General features: G+C 42.6%; 1 protein-coding gene across 2 annotated transcripts in view; it reads left to right on the top strand.

The window, feature by feature from the left end:
- The window catches only part of ADAMTSL3 (ADAMTS like 3), a 357,500-nt gene that overhangs the window by 301,289 nt on the left and 33,942 nt on the right, over positions 1-22,269 (top strand). The window lies entirely within an intron of this gene.

Here is a 22,269-nt window from a genome sequence, read left to right as displayed (position 1 = left end):
GAGCCCCCGGTACCAGGAGGACCCATAATTGCTGTTCTCGGTACCATGGTGAAGGTGCATGTAACGCGGGATCCTAGGACACAGCTCTCTGGCTCTCGGGCTCTCCCTCCCCTGGAATGGTCAGTTACTTGCCAGTTTCCAGGGCTGCACCCCTTGGCTCCCCAAACAGTGGAAATTTGCTAACCCCCAAGGTATTATTTTTCGCCCCTTGGAAGTCCCTGCAGTGTTTGGCCTATGCCGATTTTTGGAAAAAAAAAAAAAAAAAAAAAATCCCTCCAGCCTCCCAACTGACTCCACCCACAAATATGTGAGTTTTCTGGCAAAACACACCTACCATTACAGAACGGCCAGCGTTCTCTGGCCATAGCAAGGAGAAAAGCAGAACGGAACTCCGCAGTTGCCAAACCGCAAATGTCTAGAGTTTCTACAGCCCTACACCTGCAGAGGATTCTGCAAAACAGATCTGACTTCTATTAAGAGAAACCTCAACTTTTAACATTATTTCTAAATTTCTTACTTCCCCACAAGAGTTTACAATCCGGCTCTCAGCGGGATGAGCCATCGAAAGGATTGTGGTATATTATTTGCTATTGTTAAGTCAGGGAGTGGGTTGAGTGGAAACTGATTTTTGCGAGTGGAGCCTCCAGCTAAGACCATTAAACTTGTCTGGGTTTCTCCTCTGGCCTGGCCCAGTCTGCACGTGGGCCGTCTCTGACCACTCCCTGACTCTGCAGACCCTTCTCCACTGAGCCCTGTTCCCTGGGGCCTTGTGCTGAGAACCTCCATCCATCTGCCTCCTCCCTCCCCCGCTCTCAGCTCTTCCTAGGACCAGGCTTGGTCTTTCGTTCCCTGGCAGTCATCCCCTGTGGACTGTACCCCAGGAACTCATCAGAAGTCCTTTCCTGTTCAAAGCAAACACCTCCTTTTGAGTTATGTGCCATTTGAAATAAAGCCTTGCAGCCAATGAAGTGTGTTTTCTTATGGGCAGAAACCATAGTTAACTTAGCTTTTGATGAAGCTTCATTTTTTTTGGTCTTTTTAGGGCTTCCCTGGGCAGATGGAAGTTCCCAGGCTAGGGGTCGAATTAGAGCTTCAGCTGCCGGCCTACACCACAGCCACAGCAATGCCAGATCCTGCTGTATCTGCGACCCTTCACCACAGCTCACGGCAACGCTGGATCCTTAACCCACTGATTGAGGCCAGGGATCGAACCTTCGTTCTCATGGATCCTAGTCGGGTTCATCACCACTGAGCCACAACGGAACTCCCAAGATTCATCTTTTTAAAGCCGTGGTGAAGTTGATCAAGGGTTGAGAGGCTTGGTTGTGTCTCCAGCTAGTATATGACCATTACTGAGTTACATGTGCAGGCTACTCTCATCTCTGAAACAGGAGGCACACCCTGCGAATGGAAAAAGCCACCTTGGTTATCATCTAATCCAGTCCCTCATTCGGTAGACGAGGATGTTGTAACGTTTACAAACATGAATAGTGCTTTATGCAATTACATTTTCATAGTGCAAATTAAGATTATTTCTGTCAGTCAGTGGCATGTATAAATTTTTCTTTCATTTTCAGTTGCCCTCAAAATGTTTTCTACTCAGGAGAGTGAGCTTATGTGTTCATACGTTTTGATCGGATTCACAGTTAGAGCCAAATATGTTTTATTTAACCTACGTGGTATAGATATGAATAGGGACTTCCCTAGTCGCTCTTAGATGGTATTTCTAATAAAGATGTCAAATTATAGAACCTGAAAATCTGGGTTTCTAAGGGTTAAAAGTTCTAAGTTGTGAGGCTTGTCTTATTCTTTTTAAAAAGTTTCTTCTAAAAATGGGAGGGGGGAAGGAATTGTAAGCCAACTATACTCCAATAAAATTAAAATTTTAAAAAGGAAAATAAGGGATTTTCCTTAAAAAAAAAAAAAAATAGGGGGTGGGGGTTTGTGGAATAGTTTAAACTGCTCCTTCTCTGCCCCCTGCTGGTAAGAGAGGAAAGCTCATCTGAGGAAAATGACCAGTAAACATCAGTAGCTGCATATTTTATTTTTTCTTGTGTTAATGCTTAGTAAGAACATTACTTATCCTGTCATTTTCTGTTACGTGTGTATTCGGTTGCTTGTTTTTCTTATTCCTTAAGCTCGTCAGAGGTGCAGCTGACCCAAGTCTCTGCTCTGAAGTGTTCTTATGTGTTGGACTCCTCTTTAGTCTCTAAGAAATCTTCTTGCCACAGATTGGAATGAGGTTGAGCCAGAAAGATGGTGAACCCCAAATGGATGGCACTGCCAATACTACCAGTGGCCCAGCTCTAAAAGTGTAGAACTTGTCTTAAACACAGAATGTGCTGACGACTACTCCTTAGAGCAAAGTAAAATTCTCTGGGAGAGTTGAAGATGCCTCAGAGTTAAAAATGAGTGAACAAACAGAAATGTCTGATAATGCTAGTTACAGAACATAGGTACATACCTGCCTCAGGGGGAAAGGTTCTACCACTACGGGCTTCACCTGGCCTCCTACCAGGGAGCTGGCATACATAGGATTTACAAAGGACACATTAGCAATGAACACAGAGGAAAATAAATTTAAAAATATATATTAGCAAACTGAAATGTATATAACTAAGAAGGGTTTTTCCCTGGAATGCAAAGTTTTTTAACAGTTAAAAAATACCTCCTTTTGGAGTTCCCATCGTGACCCAGCAGTAAAGGACCCAACTAGTAGCCATGAGACCACAGGTTTGATCCCTGGCCTTGCTCAGTGGGTTAAGGAACTGGCATTGCTCTGAGCTGTGCTGTAGGTTGCAGATGAGGCTCAGATCTCATGTTTCTGTGGCTGTGGTGTTGGCCAGCAGCTGCAGCTCGGATTCAGCCCCTAGCCTGGGAACTTCCATATGTCATGGGTGTGGCCCCAAAAAGACAAAAAAGAAAAAAGAAAAAAAATACTTTAAGAAGGCTGTCATGGGTTGGCTCTTCTGAAAGCAGACACTAAGATGCAGTGTGGTGTAAGGGGTCCCTGTGGAAGGGAGGGAGCAAGCAGGATGGGACAAAGGGCAAAGGAGGTCTGTGGTACAAGCCCACAAAGCCTTGCCATGTCCAGGGGAGCTCGAAGCATGCATGGCTCATCAGGCTTACCTAACGGTGACCTCCAGTGGCCAGGCCTTCAGGCAGCTGCCTCCATCAGTCACTAGAAGGGGCCCTCTCCAAGCAGGGCATGCTCTCTGGAGAGCTGAGGCAAACTGTTAGGGAGATGACAGCTGAAAACAGGCAGCAGCTGGGATACCAAGGCCTTCCTTGAAGGGCCATCTGGACGGGGCATCTCCAGTCTACCCTAGAGATCTAAGGAGATAACAGTGATCATCTTACACATGTTGAACAAGCATTTGATAAGTCCCAGTACGGACTATTAAACAATGTTGAAACCTCTTGGCACACCAGTAATAGAAGGGATCATCCTTATCCTGGCTTTTTTTAAACTTAAGTACCTATCAAAAAAAAAAAAAAAAAAAACCCATAGCAAACATCTTGCTCACTTGAATGGTGAGACTATAAAACTTTCCTATTAAAGTCAGAGGTGGGAGTTCCTGCTGTGGTGACATCTTGGGAGCTCTGAGAGGCAGGTTGCGTGCCTTGCCAGGCACTGTGGGTTAGGGATCTGGCATTGCCGTAGCTGCACCTTAGGTCATGACTGTGGCCCAGATCTGATCCCTGGCCCAGGAGTCCCATATGCAGCCAAAAAAATAAAAATAAAAAAGGTCAGCCAAGGGAAAAAAAAAAAAAAGATCAGACAGTATAATTAATTATCTACATTGAAAATCCAAGAAAATGTCAAAGTTTCAGATCTCTAAATTCAGAGTGATTCCAATTATTTAAGAAAAGAGCCTTACAGGATTGCTAGAATTTATCACATTGATCCTGTGATTTATATGAAAGAGCAACTGACCAAGAATAGCTCCAGCATTTTTGAAGAATAACAAGGTAGTTCAGATTTGCTCTATCAGGTATAAAGAGTTATTATAAAGCTAGAATAATTCCAACAGTGTGGTATTGGCAGATACATAGACAAATAAATGGAATATATAGCCCACAGCAGATTCAAGCATATATGAAAAAAAGTGTTTAATAGCAGCACATCAAAAATCAATAAAGGACGGACTATTAAACAATGGTAAAAAGATAATTTGTTTTGACAAATATATATAACAACTCTACCAAAATAAATTCTAACAAATACCTAAAATCTGAAAAGCTTTTATAATAAAAGAGATAGCTTTATGATTTGGGGATGGGGAGCGTCCAAGAAGTACAAAGTATAACATGAAAGATGTAATAGATAGTGATGATGGTTACACAACTCTGAAGAAACTAGAACTACTGAACTGTATACCTTAAAAGGGTGAATTTTATGATATGTGGGTTATATTTCAATAAGCTATTATTACAAAGTGATAAAAATTTTTTATGTTAAAATTTAAAAGTTCTGACCCTGTAAGACACTATCAACAAATTTAAAGGTCAAGCCACAATTATTGGCAAAAATATTTGTTATACACTATCCAGAATATATAAATAGTTTCTATGAATCAATGTAAGTAACAACCCCAAGTAAAAATAGCAAAGGATATGAACAAGTAGTTCTCAGAAAGTGAAATCCTAATAAGTGTATGAAAATGTTCTCATTCTAACTAGTAATCAAGAAATTAAAATAGAAGTAAGTTTCCACTTCATACCTATTAGACTAGCAAAACTTAGAGTTTACCTTGCCAACTATCGAGGACTGGCAAGAATATAGAAAAATAAGATCTCATACACTGCTAGTCAGTGTGTATTTTGGAAGAACTACAATAGAGAACAGTTTAGTAAAATGTGAACAGTTCAAAAATGCTCAAAACCAGGAATTCTCCTTGTAGATGTAGCCATTGTAGCAAGGCACAAAGGATTACTAGAATGTACACTGCGGTTTTGTTTGTAATACTGTGTGTGTGAGAGAGAGAGAGAGATTAGAAGAGAAACATAAGGAGTTCCCATCATGCCTCAGCGGAAATGATTCTGACTAGCATCCATGGGGATCAGGTTCAATCCCTGGATCCGGCATTGCCATGAGCTGTGGTATAGGTCACAGATGCGGCTTAGATCTGGCATTGTTGTGGCTGTGGTATAGGCCAGCGGCTATAGCTCCGATTTGACCCCTAGCCTGGGAACCTCTATATGCTGCAGGCACGGCCCTAAAAAGACCCCCCCGCCAAAAAAAAGAGAGAGAGAGAGAAGAAAAAAGAATCAAAAGAAACAGTAAATTTTTTTCATCAGGAGAGAGGACACATGATAACATATTGATTTGCTGGAATAGTGTACAATTATAAAATGAATAAATTAGAGATGCAAGTATTAAACATGGATAAATCTTTAAAACACAATCCTTCCAAAATGGTGCTAAGAAAGTTTGATGGGGGAAAGTGTGATCTTTTCACTAAATAGTGCTGGTTATACTGGATATGCACTGGCAAAAGAATGACGTTGAACCCCTACCTCATACCGTATACAAATATTAAAGCAAAATGAATTAAAGACCTAAATGAAACTCTCAGAAGAAAACAGGCATGTGTATCTGTCACCTTGGATTGGCCAATCATTTCTTAGCCAATGGCTCAAAAAGTACAAGTAACAAAAGAAACAGATAAATTGGGCTTCTTCAAACTTAATTTTTTTTTTCTTGTGCTACAAAGGACACTGTCAAGAAAATGAAAAGACAACCCACAGAATAAGAAAAAAGATCTGCAAATCAAATATTTGATAAGACAGTATCCAGAATTTTAAAAGAACTCATAATTCAGCAATAAAAAGACAAATAATCTATTGAGACAACATTACATATTAACTAAACTTCAATTTTTAAAAAGTAAAGAAAAAAAATAACTTAGTTGAAAATGGGCAAATGATCTGAGTAGACATTTCTCAAAAAAATTTACAAATGACCAGTTATCACATGAGCAGATGCTCAGTGTCATTAGTCATCATGGAAATATTAATCAGAACCACAGTGAAATGCCACTTCACATATGAGCATGTCTATAATCTACAAGATAATAAAAGTCTTAATGAAAAGTTGGAGAAATTGGAAGCCTTATGCATTGCTGGTGGGAATTTAAAATCAGGGAGCTCCTTTGGAAAACAGTTTGACAATTTCTCCAAAAGTTAAACATATGACCCAACAATTCCACTCCTAGATTTATACCCAAGACAAATTAAAACATGCTCACTCAAAAACCAGAATGTTCGTAGCCATTTTATTCATGACAGCCAGCGAGTGGAAACAACTTAAATATGCATCAGTGAATGAATGGATAAACAATGTGTAGCATATCCATACAGTGACATTTTATTTGGTCATAAAAAGGAATGAAATATTGATACATGCTAAAACATGGAATATTTAATGATTATGGCAAGTTAAAGAAGCCAGACACAAAAGATCACATATTATATGATTATATAGCCATGAAATGTCTAGAATAGACAAATCCCCAGACACAGCTTAGAGGCTGCCAGTGGCTAAAAGAGGAAAATGGAAGAGAATGGAGAATAATGACTAATAGGCACAGGTGTCTTTTAGGGGTGATGAAAATGTTCTGGAATTAGGAGTGATGGTTGCACAACTTTATGAATATACTTTTAAAAAATCACTGGAATGTGCACTTTGAGATGAGTTTTATAGTATTTAAATATCATTAAAATCACACAATAGTCACAATATAATAGCATATAAAGTTTTAAAACCTACCGCACAACCATAGGCATTGTTCATGAGTGTATCAGTTCACGGCAAAAATATACAAACATTCATGGGAAGCACACATACCAATGTCAGGATTGTGGGTGCCCTTGGGAGAGGAAAGAAGAAAGAAATGTTTGGGGACAGAACTATAGCTGTGATGATTTATTACTTGAATAAGAACTAGAGCAAATAAGACACACTGCCTTTTAGAAAATCCAGACTTACCAGTGGTAGAGATTTAAGCTCTATACCCAGGTCATTTTTAGCTCCTCATTGACAGGAAAGGATGGGGAGAAATAAACAGGTAGAAGATACAGAATTAACTTCATGCTGTGTGTGTTCAAGTAGGCGGTAGGAATCTGCAAGGGTTTAACTAGGGAGAAGCAGGTGCTTCGTGCTCCAGGAGATGAGTAAAGGGAAGGAAAGTCTTTCATATCTAAGAGATGGTAGTCAGCTTCAGAAGAAACAGATTACATATGCTTAAAAGTATTTTCTTTCTTTCTTTCTTTTTTTTTTTCTTTTTGTCTTTTTAGGGCCACACCCGCAGCATATGGAGGGTCCCAGGCTAGGGGTCTAATTGGAGCTGTAGCCACTGGCCTCCACCACAACCACGGCAACGCCAGATCCGAGCCATGTCTTCAACCTACACCACAGCTCAGGGCAACGCCGGATCCTCAACCCACTGAGCGAGGCCAGGGATCAAACCCACAACCTCATGGTTCCTAGTCGGATTCGTTTCCACTGCGCCGCTACGGGAACTCCTAAAAGTATATTCTTAATCAGGGTTTTTTTTTTGTTTTTTTGTTTTTTTGTTTTTTAGGGTTAAAGCACTGTGAATATACTTAGGGTTTTGTTGATGTTGTACTGAATTATTAGCTTTCTTTACTGGCTCTAATAATTTCCCTTACAGGGGGAGGATTTTGAGAAAATGTCTGTTGTACAGCGAGATTGTGTGCTTAAATTCCTGGCATAGCCTTGTCTCTCTGACAGTTATTTTCCCCCATTAGCTGTTGGTTTACATGATATACTATGGAACTTAATGGCAGTGATTTGTCATTTTTAAGTCATGAATCCCTTTGACCAGCCCTGCCCTCCCCCAAAAATACTGTCTCCAGAAAAATGCATTTTCCCATAAATTTTGCATATAATTTTCAGAGTACTTAATAAGAAAAACCTAAGGATAATCTGCTTACTCTTATTTTATGAACTGAACATTTTGGTACTTCTGGCCATATTCTAAATTAGAACTAATTGATTTTTCTTCATCTGTAGTTTTTGAAGTGTATTCCGTCTTCTGGACTGTGATTTCCTCTTTTTAATACTTCATACAATCCTTGCAATATTCTTAAATTAAACTTAAAACCACTTCTCCCACTAGGAAAGCCTATCCCCCCCTTCCTTGTTTTTCCTACCTCTGGTCGTAATATAGAAATTTCCTCCACCATCCTCCTTCTTAACCCTGCACTCAGTCAATCAGTCACACATGGTTGTAAATTCCATCCATCTTTCCACTCATTCTGCAAGCATCCACCAAACACCCTCTAAGCCCAGGCTCGTTCCTTAGTGTACAGAGATGAATAAGATCTGGTTTGTACAGCTATGCAGACAAGGAAACTATGATATAGCAAATGAAAAAAATCTTAAGTTTTTATGAAGACCCATAAAGGAAAGAAGAGTTAAGGCTCCCAAAGGATCCGAGAAGGTTTACAGAAGGGATGACAGTGCAACCAAAAAGGAGGAACCGAAAGGAACCACTTGGAACAAAACAGAGGCCCATTTTGGTTGGAACAGCATATATGCAGGAGCATAGAAACTTGAGAGCTCCTGGCTTATTTGCAAAACCATAAGCAAATCCATGTGACTTAAAGTGGAGGATGTAGGCAGAGCGGGAAGAGGTGGGTTTGGAAGTATACGTTGGGACCGGTTGTGAAGGGCTTTGAATGTCATGCTAAAACCCTTGGACTTCCTTTTACTAGAGGTGGGGGAGACAAGAAAAGTTTCAAGTAGAGCAATGGTGTGAGCCAGTCTGTGGTTTAGAAAGAGCATTCTGCCCACAGCATGGATGCAAAAGTTGGAGGGGAAAGAAACTGCAGAAAACCATAAACTGAGCTGGGATTTCATCGGTAGTCATGGATTGGATGGTGGCACCCGTCACTCAAGATATTAACTTAAAATTCCATGCACGATGGAAGATAATAGAAGAAAGGGAGTGTATACGTACATATACATATGACTGGGTCACTTTGCTGTATGGAAGAAATTGGCACATCATAAATCAACTATACATTAACTTTTAAAAAGTCTTGGAGTTCCTGTCGTGGCACAGTGGTTAACAAATCTGACTAGGAACCATGAGGTTGCTTGCGGGTTCAATCCCTGGCCTTGCTCAGTGGGTTAAAGATCCAGCTTTGCCGTGAGCTGTGGTGTAGGTCACAGATGCGGCTTGGATCCCGCGTTGCTGTGGCTCTGGCGTAGGCCAGCGTCTACAGCTCCGATTAGACCCCCAGCCTGGGAACCTCCATATGCCACGGGAGCGGCCCTAGAAAAGGCAAAAAAAACACACACACACAAATAAATAAATAAATAGCCTTAAAAAATAAAATAAAATCCCATGCCTCTGATTTATCCAAAAGAGAGCAGCATATCTGGCATTTAGCAACAGATGTGTCATTAATCAAGGATCAGGGACATAGTTGTCCAAGGCTAGGGCTTGGATGTTGGCACATAGAGGTGAGTTAAACACAGAAACTACATTGCAAAGAGCTAGGGAGTATATGCTGACAGGCAGCAGCTCAGTAAGAAATATATTGAAAAACCATCAGCACTCATCACCAAAAACAACTTAGATAACTAATATGTGTCAGCTTGAATAGCCTATGAGGTGCATTGTCTCTGTTTTGCTAATGGGTAAACCTGGTCAGGTATGTGCGGTTACTTACCCATGTCTGTACATGTAACAAGTGTGGGAACTAAGATTAAATCCCAGGTCTCTGTGATTCCAGAGGAACCGGAGAGAGAAAGGAGGCTCTGGGCTTAAGACAGCAGAATGGGAACCCAGGTGATCTAACCAGAAAGGAGAGTGTCAAAGCAGAGGTCTGAGGCAGGACTTAGGAAGTGCTGCAGCTTGGGGACGGGGTGTCAGGGGCTCAGGTATAGGCAACAGCCAGGGCCCAACCTCACTGGAGAACCGACCCATGGTGTGAGGTCTAGGATCAAGGTAGGGTCCATTGAGAGGCTGGTCCCTTGGAAGCCTGCAGGATGCCAGCCAGTATTAGGCTAAAGCTCTGCCTGCGTGTGCCCATTCTGTCCCCAGTGAAGGGAGGCCCCACCTTGACACCTGCCTCCACCATCACTGCAGCAGCAGAAAAGGAACAAGGCAAATCAGGCACTGTCTGGTAACGACGCTCCACTGCCTTACCTAGTCCTTGACATACTTGCTCCAAACCTCTTTGTACTCATCTTTGGATTACTGATTTGGCAGATTAAAAAAAAGAAGACTCATTCATAAACCAATTGTCTGTCCTTTGAAGATCCACTGAAGCTCTATTCTGAATGCTCCTTGAAAGATGATTTTCTTCTCATCTTTCATCAATCTCTTTTTTTAATTTGTATAATGATTTTTATTTTTTTCCATTATAGCTGGTTTACAGTGTTCTGTCAGTTTTCTACTGTACAACAAGGTGACCCAGTTACACATACATGTATACATTCTTTTTTCTCACATTATCCTGCTCCATCATAAGCGACCAGACAGAGTTCCCAGTGCTACACAGCAGGGTCTCATTGCTCATCCATTCCAAAGGCAATAGTCTGCATCTATTAGCCCCAAGCTCCCAGTCCATCCCACTCCCTCCCACTCCCCCTCAGCAACCACGAGTCCTCCAAGTCCATGATTTTCTTTTCTGTGGAAAGGTTCATCTGTGCTGTATGTTAGATTCCAGATATACATGATATCATATGGTATTTGTCTCTCTCTCTGACTTACTTCACTTAGTATGAGACTCTCTAGTTCCATCCATGTTGCTGCAAATGGCATTATTTTGTTCTTTTTATGGATGAGTAGTATTCCATTGTGTATATGTACCGCATCTTCCTAATCCAATCATCTATCAATGGACATTTGGGTTGTTTCCATGTCTTGGCTAGCTTTCACCAATCTCAATTTCCCATTTGAAGGAAACATGAATCTCCATACAGTTGAAAAGTGGAGAGAAATGCTGGAATAGGTAGCTAGATATGCAAAATGAAAAAACAGAAAGGGCTTTTCAAGTACCTATCAAACTCCATACTTATTGGGCTGCAGTGTCTGCATATACTGAGTGTCCCCATTTCTTGAAGCATTCGGGCCACAGCTATTGTGGGCCAGTCCTGTCATCAGTGAGACGCTTTTGTCTTCAGTTCCACCAATACATTTTTCTGTCCTGAAAACGTTACAGACACCCAGCCCTGTGTTAACCTTCACCCCTTCACATGGTAAAAACAACTGACCACGAGGCCTGTTATCATGTGATGTCACGTTGTGCCGGTTTATTCCCTGTCTTCCAAATAAACATAGGTCTTTCTTCTATGCACCAGCAACAGACCCGTGGATAAACCAATGGTTTTCAAATTGTAGGTTACATGGAGCTTTATCAAGGACCCCCCCCCCATCTTACCTTTCAACCCTACCTACCCTCTCCCGCAGCAAAAACATAGTTTAACTGGAAGTTTTGTTAAACTATGTTTTTGTAGATTAGACTTCCTCATATACATATTTTACAGTTTTGTAGATTAGACTTCCTCATATACAAAAAAAAAAAAAAAAGAGAGAGAGAGTTTTGGGGTTTTTTTTAAGTTTTTCTTTTTTTTTTTTAAGGGCTGCAGGTGTGGCATATGGAGGTTCCCAGGCTAGGGGTCAGATCAGAGCTGTAGCTGCCAGCCTACACCACAGCCACAGCTCAATCTGCGACCTACACCAGAGCTCATTGCAACACTCAATTCTTAACCCACTGAGCAAGGCCAGGGATTGAACCCACATCCTCATGGGTACTAGCCGGGTTCGTTACCACTGAACCACAATGGGAACTCCTCAAAAAAAGTTGTTGTTTTTTTTAAGAATTGGTTCTGCTACTAGTAATGTTTGAAAGCCACCAATTGGGACACTAGAGTAGGGCTTATGACCCATGGCAGGTTCCTGCTTCCAAACTAATACATAACCTCTCCACAATAATACCTTATATCAGATTTAAAATAGCTCTTGCCCCCATGGTTTTCTCATTGCCACATATCTGATATGGAGTTATTAAGCCCACCTAATTTTTTTTTTTTTGGCCTTTTGACCTTTTTTTTTTTTTTTTAGGGCCACATCCATGGCATATGGAGGTTCCCAAGCTAGGGGTCTAATTGGAGCTGTTGCTGCTGACCTACGCCAGAGCCACAGCAATGCCAAATTGAGCCACGTCTGTAACCTACGCCACAATTCACGGCAACACTCAATCCTTAACCCAATGATCGAGGCCAGGGATCAAACCCGAAACCTCCCAGTTCCTAGTCAGATTCTTTTCCACTGCACCATGATGGGAACTCCAAGCCCACCTAATTGTTTTATGCATGTCAAAAACTAGATATTACTTACAAAATTGAAATCAGCTGAACATAAATATAATTCTATTGCTACTATAACCCAAAAATGGAACTAGAGCTCTGAACTTTGCTTTCTTACTGTTGTTCTTACATGTTCCTTTTTTTTTTTTTTTTCATTTTTAAGGATAAGTTCAATAAGGCCTTGCAAACTAGAAGCCAAAAATTTTAAGATCAGATCATTTATATTTCACCTGAGACCACTAAGAATTAGCCAATATTTTACAATATTACACACACACACACACAGATTGATTGATTGATTTATCTATTTATTTATTTATTTTGATGTATGGTTGATTTACACTATTGTGTTTCAGATGTACATCAAAGTGATTCAGTTATACATATATTTTTCAGCTTCTTTTCTATGATAGGTAATTACAAGATATTGAATATAGTTCCCTGTGCTATAGAGAAAATCCTTGTTTATTTCATGAATAGGATTGTGTATCTGTTGATCTCATACTCGTCATTTATCCCTCCCACACCCTTTCTCCTTTGGTGACCATAAGTTTTTGGTCTATGTCTATGAGTCTGTTTCTGTTTTGTAAATAAATTCATTTGTATTGTTTTTTAGATTCTGCATATAAGTGATATCATTTGGTATTTGTCTTTCTCTGACTTACTTTGCTTAGTGTGACAATCTTGAGGTCCATCCGTGTTACTGCAAATGGCATCCTTTCATTCTTTTTTATGGCTCAGTAGTATTCCATTGTGTGTATGTACATCTTCTTTATCCATTCATGTGTCAATGGACATTTAGGTTGCTTCCATGTCTTAAGCCTACCTAAATTGTGATGTTAATAGCATGGCCCTGACTGTCCTGATGGAGCTTGCTGGTCTGTATACAGCAGATCTGCAGTGATCCCGGGGATAGGGACTGGGTTTCTCCTCTTTGCTTTACAACTTCATGTCTTTTCCCAGTGATCTTCAAAGGTCATATTTCCAATAGAACAATTTGCTTCATTCGCACGAGTCTCTGAGTGGTGCCTCTGGCTGGCGCTGTGCTCTCTTCGATTCTGGGCATGCTGTCAGAGCAGGAGCCAGAGTGGCTGGTGCAGAGCTTCTCAGACGTGCCTGAGAGCCGGAGTGAACAACTGGGGGGCTTGGAGTTCCTATGGTGGCTCAGCAGTGATGAGCCCAACTAGTGTCCGTGAGGACACGGGTTCGTCCCTAGCCTTGGTCAGTGGGTCAGGGATCCAGCATTGCCATGAGCTGTGGTGTCGGTCGCAGATGAGACTTGGATCTGGTATTGCTGTGGCTGTGGTGTAGGCCAGCACCTGCAGCTCTAATTTGACCCCTAGCCTGAAAACTTCCATATGCTTTGGGTGTGGCCCTAAAAAGGGGGGGGTGGGCTTTTGTTAAAAGGCAGTAAGAGCCCATGCCTCACACCAGTCACATCTGCTTATCCTATGAGAAGGGCCCTCACTTGCTCCCTGTCCCCAGGGGTCTCAACTGCTCGCTCTTTATGCTGTGAGACCCCTGTGCATGGGTGGAGAGCACAGGAGAGCTGTGGAGGCTGGAGGAATCCCTCTTATGGAAAATATGCAGAAGCCCTGGGATGACTCATTTCACCCGTTTGCTCTCATTGTGCGTTCCTCATGAGAGAGTGGGGCCCACAGGACCCACACAGGGTGGGGATTGAAGGAGAGGAAATTTTGTTTGAATTCAATGTCCGAGATTTATTTAAAAATATGAGGGCTTCCCACTGAGTCAGAAAACCACTTTTAGGAACACGGATAATGCCCAGATTGTTTGTTTTTTTTTTCTTATTTTTCATTCATTTATTCACTCTAGTTATATATTTGATAACTCAGCACCCATGTGTTCATCTTCATGAGACAGATAATGTACTCGAGTCATTTTATTATCATGAGGGGGCCCAGGCATCACCTCCCACCCTGCCCCACACCACCCTAAGGGAGTCTGATTTCATATGTCTGCAGTATGGCCTGAGAATTGGGATTTTTTTTTTACAGCTCCCTAGATGATTCTAAAGTGCAGCCAAGGTTAAGAACCAGTGTTCTAGCCAACAATTGGGGCCAAAGAGTCTCCTGGAACTTGTCTCAAATGTTATCTCAAAATGAGAGGGTCTCCCCCAGGAAACAGTGGGTAACAGAATGAACCAGAAGCTGGGGTTAAATGGCAGGGCCAGGACCAAGCCAGGACCCTTCTGAAGATGGAATTGGGCATGTCAGTATGTTCAAAGGTCTGCAGAGGAAGAATCAGCTTCAGTGTCAGAGGGTCATGGAAGAGCGGCCTTAAGATGAAACTTTAAGAATAAGTGGAATTGGGAGTTCCTGTCATGTCTCAGCAGTAACAAACCCTACTGGTATCCATGAGGACGTGGGTTTGATCCCTGGCCTCGCTCAGTGGATTAAATAATTCGGCATTGCCATGAGCCGTGGATAAGGTTGCAGACACGGCTCAGATCTGGCATTGCTGTGGCTGTGGAGTAGCCCAGGGCTATAGCCCTGATTCAGTCCCTAGCCTGGGAACTTCCATATGCTGTGGGCACGGCCCTGAAAAGATCCCACCCCCCATCCCCCCAAAAATGAATAAGTGAAATTTTTCCAAGTGATAAAAGAAAACAGCAAATAAGTCCCCAATGGAGAGAACTCACATAGAAAATTTGAGTGTTATATGCAGTAAGGTTCCCGGGGCTGGAGGATGAGCTGTTGTTAGCAGTGGTACCCAGACATTGAAGGGCTTTTGTGCTTTTCTGCTCCAAGATAAGAGTAAAAGCTATGGAGCTAGGAAAACTGAATCTTACTCTCCATCAATCCTAAGGAGAGAGGAACTGCTTGACCGAGTAAGTGGGGCAGCTCAAAAAAGGGAAGAGACAGTTCTTTGAATGAGAAGGAAGGGGAGCCTTGGGGAGTCAGCCCAACCTTGAGATGTCACCCCAGGAGCTCCACTGACAGCGGCCCTCGTGAAGTTCTCAGGTTCCATGGTGGCAACAGCAAGATCCACTTGCAGGTCCCAGTGTGTGACTTCCAAACAAGTGGTACATTTCATGTAGCTTAATTTTTTTTTTTTTTTGTCTTTTGTCTTTTTAGGGCTGCACCAGTAGCATATGGAGGTTCCCAGGCTAGGGGTCAAATCAGAGCTTTAGCTGCCAGGCTACACCACAGCCACAGCAATGCCGGATCCTTAACCCACCGAGCAAGGCTAGGGATCGAACCAGCATCCTCATGGATACTAGTCAGTTTTGTTAACCACTGAGCCACAACGGGAACTCCTCATGTATCTTTTAAGGAACCTATAAAGCTGTTTAACACTGTAAATCAGCTATACTCCAGTATAAAATAAAAATTAAATTAAAAAAAAGCTATTTGTTCATCCACGTCCCAAGGTTATATTGCTAGATTATGCAAATTGCTGTTTATCAGGGTGGTCCCCATTTGAGCTGTCGTTGAGGAATTCCCTGTGCTGGGGTCCGCGGTTTACACCACTTGTTAACTCCAGCATGTATCACTCGGCTTGATTTGCACCAGCTTTGACTTTGAGTCTTAGTCTTCAGGAAACCACTGGAGGGTTTTGGTTTTGAGATAATATATGGAATAACTCACAGAGGCCCTTTCTAGCCTCTAAATGAGACTCCAGAGGACAATATCCAGCAGTGAACTGTGGAGCGCTCTTGAGGTATGACGACTGGAGTTAACGAGAATTACTAGGTCCCAAGCAGAGAGGGAGTCTGGGGTTGACCACACCAGGAAGAGGATTTCCCCTAAGGCAGAAGAAACACATTTAAAAGCCCTTTGCACAAAGGCTCTTGATTATGGGATTGGGGGTGGATGCTTCGACCCAGATTGCTTCTGAGGTCCTCAGACCAAATTGCTTGGGGACCTGATTATGCCCGTGGTTAACATCATTTAACTGGAGAAGTACTTACACAACTATTCAAGAGAATTCTGTGAAGGGCAAAGTTCCAGATAGGGTGTCATTGATGGATAGTCCCTCGTATCCAAAAAAAAACATAATTATCGATTGGTTGCCAAAAGAGAAAAAGGGAAAGGGTATGCAGTTAATTCAAAAGAGGGGGAGAAAAGGAGTTCCTGTTGTGGCTCAGGAGAAATGAACCCAACCAGGACGAGGGTTCGATCCATGGCCTCGCTCAGTGGGTTAAGGATCTGGCGTTGCCATGAGCTGTGTGTACAGATGCTGCCCCGATCTTGTGTTGCTGTGGCTGTGGTGTAGGTCAGCAGCTACAGCTCCAATTCAACTCCTAGCCTGGGAACTTCCATATGCCTTGGGCATGGCCCTAAAAAGACCCCCCCCAAAAAAAAAGAGGAAAATGCCTTGCAAAATGTACTACATTTTACAAATTGGACCCAGAAGTCTAGAAGGGTATATCCCCTTTTTGCTAGTAGCTTTAAGATACTCTCTTTGACCCTAAAACTGTAAACTCTTGTTTATTTGTTTCAATTATTAGGAATGTCTCCCTACTGCTTTGCCTACGAAGAGTTCAGTTTGCCTCTAATCTTAGAAACTGGCAACATCATTTCTTCACATTCCCTGGAGGTGACTAATGGTAGTTTAAACTCTCAGTTGTCCTCGGCGAAAGAAATACAAAATATTATATGAGTTTTGAGGAGCCGGAGGAAACAAACAAATGAACAGAACATACCAGTCTAATATATGTGATACATGGATATAAAAATCTAGCCTGTTAGAGCAGTCTGAATAAGCCAAGGATTTTATAGTGTAGAATATTTCATGGGCCTTTCAAGGAGGAAGGAAATTTGTTTTTAAACAGTGACTATTTTAAAGGCACCCAGGAGGTGCAGACTTTTTGCAACACATGCTTCACAGCCCCTCCAGACCTGAACTTTTTTTTTTTTTCCATAACATTTGCCTTCCAAAAACGATTTCAGCATTGTGGCAACAGAACGGTGCATATACTTCAAAACTGTAAGCCTTGGGGGAAATAGCCTGTCTTCGAGGTTAGATAAATAAGTTGAAAGTATTTCTGACGTTTTATAGCTGTTTCAACAGAGCAAACATTTGTCGTTTTGAAAGACCATAAAGAACAGGGGTATGGAGAATCCCATCTGAGTTTCCTCGGGCCTCCGCCGTTGTTTGAAAGCATCCACATGCATAATGATGCTGGAGATGCTGAGTCTCGGGGTCAGCTTCTTTCCTCAGCACTGGAGACCTTGGTCTCCCCTTTCGCATCTAAAAACTCGCCAAGGTTGGTTTTGTCTTCCGAAATCCCTTGTATGCATAGCACATCACTATCTGTGTAAACTCAATATCATACCCTTGAGAGGCTGAGGTTTAGATGTAAGGTGGAATTGTCTTTGACCCCTATCTGTTCTGGGCGTTGGAAACTCCAGAACCCCCTGGAACTGACTTCAGATAGTCCTTGGGGGCTTGCCCTCTGCCTCTCAGTCTCTTTCACACTGACCTGGTATGGGCTCCATTTGGGGATGAACGTATACACACTAGGATATATTAAATAGAAAACCAACAAGGACCTACTGTGTAGCACAAGGAAATATACTCCATATTCTGTAATAAGCAACATGGGAAAAAAGAATGGATATGTGTATATGTATTGAATCACTTGGCTATACACCTGAGACTCATACAACATTGTAAGTCAACCATACTGCAATAAAAAATTTTTTTAAAAAAGAAAAAACAAAAACAAAACTCACTTCCTTGACTGGCTTCTGCTCATAGCAAGACATCCATTAACCCGAGGCATTCAGCAAAATTTTCAAGATTCAGGGATCATGGCAAAGGCATGTCATCCCCCAGCCCTTCTGCTCCCTGTTTCCCCTCACCTTCAGCCTTCCTCTCCTCATCCCTAACCTCCTGGGGTTGCCGTCGGAACTCCAGGTTCTTCTCTCCCTCGTGTACAGCCCCTGCCTATAAATGCATGCGTCCAAACCTTCCAAGATGTTCTAAAGGAAAAGTGTCACCCTCTTTACAGGACAGCCAGCATTACCTACAGTAGAGCAGAACACTTTCCCCCATCTGTAGTTTGTTCTAACTCAGTTTATTTCAGCACACCTGCCGTGCGTAAAGCACTGCTCTGGGATTGAGGAGATGATTGTTGCCTGAGGCGTCATACGAAGTTAGAGACCCAGGGAGTGTCTTAGCAGATTTCTGGAAGATGAGGCTTCCCCTCCCATGCTCTGCGCCTAACAGGCAGTGGTGGGGAGGGAGGCTTGGCGGGAAGCTGACGCTCAGCATTTCCGCAAAGCTAGGACCCCGGCACCTACAGAATATTCGGGAGCTGGATGGATTCTTGACTATGTGAAGATGTAGGGGATTGTTGGTGGGTGAATAGTCTGAGGGGCATATAACCCTACACCAAGTGACGTAGGCGCAGGCAAGCAGAACTTAAAGCAACTAGGGAGTAATAGAGAATGACCAAAAGGGACTCCAAAAAAATCAGGCTGAGATATTTGTTATAAAAAAAAATCTGCTGAGCAGTGAGTTCACTGAGATGTGTCCCATGTGTAGCAAAATCCTCACTAGCCCAGCTGGGCATGTCAGAACTGCTGAGGTGGGGGGTTGTCTTCAGAGAGCACCCTGAAATGGGTGCTGATTCCCCTTGTGGCGTTACCTGTAGCTCCGACTTCCAGTCAGCTGGACCGCTGAGGGGCTCTGGAGGTTGTCCTGAGCCCTGGGTAGCCAGCAGAGCCTACTCACTCTGGGCTGGGGTGGCCAGAGTGAGGCAGCACTGCAGCAGTTGAGATCGTGTCCCACTAGGTGCTCTAAGGTAACATCCTCCCCTTGAACGTGGAGGATGAAAAGGCGAGAGCCAGCAATGGCCTGAGCTTCTGGGGGATGGGGGGCAGGTTGGATGGATGGGGCGTTGTAACGATGACATGGAACAAGCATAGGAGGAGGTAAGAGAAGGAGATGGAATTTGCTTTGGGGCTTACTGAGTTTGAGGTCCCTGTGGGACAGGCTGATGGGAGACATCCAGGAACAGCTGGCTTGAGCTCCGGGCAGAGGTGAAGATGGGATGGGTGGATGTGGGAGTTTTCAGCCCGGGAATTATCACTGTGTTCTTGAAAGTTGATGAAATTGCCCGGGTTAGTTGTGTGGAGTGAGAAGAAAGAACTCGGGTCATATTCTGGTGTGGTCCTCACTCTCCTCTTTGCAAACGTCTTATTTCTGACATTTTCTTTTGGACCGCAGTGATGCCAGTTTGGTCCCAGAAATGCATCCTGGTGTGGCCACTTGGCCATCTGGGTTGTTTTCATACCTGTTTCTAGTCCAGACTCCCATGGTTACAAGGGTCAGAGAACCACCTCGAACTGGCTTAAGAAAGATGGGAGAAATTACTGGCTCCGGAACTGAAAAATCCTAGGGTGCAGCTAACTTTGGACAGATCTGGATCCAGGAACATAAATGATTTCATCAAGGATTTGGCTCTCAGTTCTATTTTTCTGCATTTTGAGATGAGGGGGCAGATCACATAGGACTACATAAAGCATCCTAAATACTTTGGTTTTCATTCTGAATGAGATGGAATCCTTTAGAGGAAAGACATGTTCTGACTTACATTTTAGGGGAAACCCTCTGGCCACTGTGTTGAAAAATAGACTATAGGGAATCAACAAGTGACAGGAAGGCAAGTGTGGAAATAGAGAGACCCATTAGAAAGACCGCAAATTCCAGTTGAGTGAAGCCTTTTTAAGGTAAACTGACCTTGACCCCACACCCCCTCCAGCTACCGCCTCATTCCTCAACTTCCATCATAGCAGAACACCTCAAGAGTCGAGTATTCTGCCTCGAATCTCATCTCCATTCATCTCCTCTCGAGCTCACTCCAGCCAAGTCTGTCCTCACCACTCCACCTTCAGAGCTGTCGTCAAGGTTATTGATTGGCTACCATTTAAGTCTGTGCATTGCCAAATTCAGTGATCATTTCTCAGACCCTTTACTCGGCCCTTTGGCAATGGCTGCATTTCACAAATGCCTAGTCCCTCCTTCTTGAAATACTTTTTTCTTGGCTTCTGGGAAACCATTCTCGCAGCTCATCCAACCCACTGTATCAGCTGTTCCTCTTCTGGTTTTGCCTCTTATCTCTGACCCCTAACTTGAGGTATCTCAGGACTAGTCATCAGACGTTTTCTGTTCCCTAGCTGTACTCGCTCCCCCATTGATCTCATCCATGCTCAGGGATTCAGATGTTATCTATAAGCTGGCAACTCCTCGATTTGTATTTCCAGACCAGACCTTTCCCTCGAAGGTCTGGGTGAACAGGTTCGAGTGCTCATATATATATATTTTAAAGAAAGCCAATTATAATCAAAATACAGATATCAAGATGTTTATAAAGCAAATGCGTGACCTAATAATCTGGGTGCTTCTTTTACCAACTCATTCAATTCAAAATCTAGCATTAGTTCAATAATTACACAATGTTGAAGTAGTGATGGTATAAAAAATATTGTGAGATATCTGTAACAATTGTAGTGGGATATGAAACTATCTGTGATTTCCATTGGCTGCACAGTCTAAGGTATTGCTACTGTGAATTGTTGTTTTATGTTCACAGGTGATGGAAAGTCTCAGCTGGAGTGAGTGAATAGCTTATGGACCCTTGAATTCCATCTGTGGACCCATATGAGGTTCATAGACTCACTCCATGTTGAGAACTCTGCTTTAGGGTCAAGGCTTGTACTCTTCCCTCTGCTGGAATGCTCTTCCCTGGAGCCCCTGAATAGCTTCAATTTAGAATTGACCACGCTGATGCTTACCTGCTTCTGATCATGGAGGCATCACGAATAGCCAATACATCTGAAGTGTTTCAGGGTCCCTCCCTGTGAGAGGTTTTATGTATATATTTATTTATTTTTGCTTTTCAGGGCCACACGTGCAGCATATGAAAGTTCCCAGGCTAGGGGTCGAATCACAGCTGCAGCTGCTGGCCTATGCCACAGCCACAGCACCATGGGAGCCAAGCTGCTTCTGTGACTTGTACCACAGCTCATGGCAACACCAGATCCTTAACCTGGTGAGCAAGGCCAGGGATTGAACCCACATCCTCATGGATACTGGTCCTGTTTGTTATTGCTGAGCCATAACGGGAGCTCTGAGAGGTCTTTATAACTTGAGAAAACTCCCATTAATTTGGACTAGTTGTAAGGAGATAAGTTTAAATTAGCAAAGATCTCTGAATTGTAAAGTGTTTTCAGACTTATATGTTGCTTTAACAAATGTTCAGTTGCCTAAGCTAAAATTATGTAATAGAGGTCTTAAAGGAATCCTTTAATTAATAAATCACAATTTGGAGTTCCCATCATGGCACAGTGGAAACGAATCCGACTAGGAACCATGAGGCTGTGGGTTCGATCCCTGGCCTCGTTCAGTGGGTTAAGGATCCAGCATTGTCTTGAACTGTGGTGTAGGTCTCAGATGTGGCTTGGATCCTGTGTTGCTGTGGCTGTAGTATAGGATGGTAGCTATAGCTCCGATTGGACCCCTAGCCTGGGAACCTCCATATGCCGTGGGTGCAGCCCTAAAAAAGCAAATAAATAAATAACAATTTAAGTTCACACATATGGAGGCTAGTTAGGCATTTGAAGTGATTTCTGACATGTTTTGCATTTTCCCCCTCAAAATACTTATAGCCTTTCTTTAAAGTACTGTAGATCCCAAAATAATAGTGTCTGATTTGATGAACATCTTACCATAGAGTCAGCATTTTATCTTTGCTACTTGGAAGAGAATATTGGTGTGGATAATCAGAAAGTCACACTGATGTGTCCTTGGGATGAAATTTTCTTCTGGTAGATCCATTCCCTAGTTCATGCATTCAGCAAATATTCATTTGTCTACTCTTTGCCAGGCACAATCCTCACAATCTATAGGGGAGGCCGGAGATTAATGCAGTAAAAATGCTCTAGAAG

The sequence above is a fragment of the Sus scrofa genome, chromosome 7 (genome assembly GCF_000003025.6).
Source record: "Sus scrofa isolate TJ Tabasco breed Duroc chromosome 7, Sscrofa11.1, whole genome shotgun sequence".
NCBI classification, from domain to species: domain Eukaryota; kingdom Metazoa; phylum Chordata; class Mammalia; order Artiodactyla; family Suidae; genus Sus; species Sus scrofa.
Note: the sequence above shows the minus strand (reverse complement) of the source record. Positions and strands in the feature narration are given on the sequence as shown.